Here is a 1,941-nt window from a genome sequence, read left to right on the forward strand (position 1 = left end):
AAAGATGTATGTGAAAGGCAAAATGACAGAGAAGAAGAAACAAACAGGCACACACAGAGGGAGAGAGGAAAACAGAGAGGGAAATAGAGATCATCCACCTGCTGGCTCATTCCCCAAATGCCCACATCAGTCAGGTCTGGGCCAGGCCAAAGCCAGGAGCCAGGAACTCCATTCAGATCTCCCACATGAGTAGCAGAGACCCAAATTCATGAGCCGTCATCCCATAACCTTCCCAGGTGCATTAGCAGGAAACTGGATCAAAAGTTGAGTAGCTGAGCTTCAAATAGAACTTCAATATATGTTTTAAGGGAAAAAACACCACTGATTTTAAAATTTACTACTCAACTTTAATATGTGATTAAACCAATGCCACCAAAAAAGAAGAAACACACTGCTGTGTTGGATATGTAGCCATTGCTACAAACACTAACAATATATGTCATATACAATGATTATACACATACTCTTGTTCATTTCTCAGTCATTGTCAGACCATTTGGTGATTAAGAAAACCAAGACATCATTTGAAAATATGCCCAAATGCCCTAAGACAGTATGCACCATACATCATCACATGCATTTGATGAGGAATCAGTCCGTTAAAAGTAGAAGCTGTATCTGAACAACATCCTGCTACTACCTAGTTATGATGATTAGTCATTGCCTCTTTAATAAAAAAAAAAAGCAACAGGTTTGGTATTAAACATATTTTTTCCATTAGCATCTTCTTCATTTTCTGCAGCATGTTTCAGGCATATTGCTAGCTGCTTGTCTTCCAATATCTTCCAAATCATTCCTCCCTGTTTGGGACACTTCCCTGATATCTAGAAGGTGGTTAAGTCTTTTCATTGATTCCACACTCAAGACAATTCCTCCTTCCACACTCACATATTCAAAGTCTTCAGATTTTATGCATGGCTTAGATTAAAAGACTGTGATGGGGCCGGTGCTATGGCATAGTAGGGAAAGCCGCCACCTACAGTGCTGGCATCCCATATGGGTGCCGGTTTGAGTACCAGCTGTTCCACTTCTGATCCAGCTCTCTGCTATGACCTAGGAAAGTAGTAGATGACCTTGGGCCCCTGCACCCGCGTGGGAGAACTGGAGGAAGCTCCTGGCTTCAGATCAGGTTAGCTAGTCTGTTGCAGCCAGTTGGGGAGTGAACCAGCGGGTGGAAGACCTGTTTCTCTCTGCCTGTGCCTCTCTGTAATTCTGCCTTTCAAATAAATAAATATATCTTTAAAAAGAAAGAGATGCTTATGCTTATAATTCAATAATAGCAAATTAGTGGGGTATGCAAGAAAAAAACAGTTGTGTTTGTTGCTGTATTTATGAAAAGCATATTTATATGCTTTTCTCATCACTAACCGCAAGTAATTTGTTTCCATATTAATTGACTCAAACACTTTAACATTTTCAGAAGTGAAGAACTCTGTTTTGTCACAATGTTTGGTCCAAACCTCCTTCCCGGCTGCCCAAAGACCCACATATTTGGGTTTTACAAGGATGATGCAATACACCCGAAAGCTCTGAGTTCCATGCGTTCATTCTCTGAAATTTCCAAGATATCTTCTTTGTTAGGAGCTTGTAGGTGATGACGCTCATGGTGGTTAATTCTGCTTCCAAGACCAATTCCAACGTGTCCTAGCGTAGTAGTAAAAGCACAGAGAATGCTTCTGAGCACAACATCCTTAATTTGAACTTTCAGAAAGCATTTTTTTCCTATAATAAAGAAAAAACCCCTTAGTATACCTGATAGAAAAGGCTTAGTCTGGTAATTTGATTTGGTATTCCTTATATACTTATGTATTTTTTTAAAGATTGATTTATTTATTCGAAGGCAGATTTACAGAGAGGCAGAGGCAGAGAGAGGTCATTCATCTGCTGGTTCACTCTCCTAATGGCTGCATTGGTGGGAGCTGGGCTGATCTAAAGGCAGGA

The 1,941-nt window shown here is 40.3% G+C and overlaps 1 pseudogene; it reads right to left on the reverse strand.

Annotated features, from left to right (window-relative positions):
• Positions 1 to 477: 477 nt before the first annotated feature.
• Positions 478 to 1,715, reverse strand: LOC133756849 (C1GALT1-specific chaperone 1-like; annotated as a pseudogene).
• Positions 1,716 to 1,941: the final 226 nt, after the last annotated feature.

This window comes from Lepus europaeus, chromosome 3 (assembly GCF_033115175.1).
Source record: "Lepus europaeus isolate LE1 chromosome 3, mLepTim1.pri, whole genome shotgun sequence".
Classification (NCBI taxonomy): Eukaryota; Metazoa; Chordata; class Mammalia; order Lagomorpha; family Leporidae; genus Lepus; species Lepus europaeus.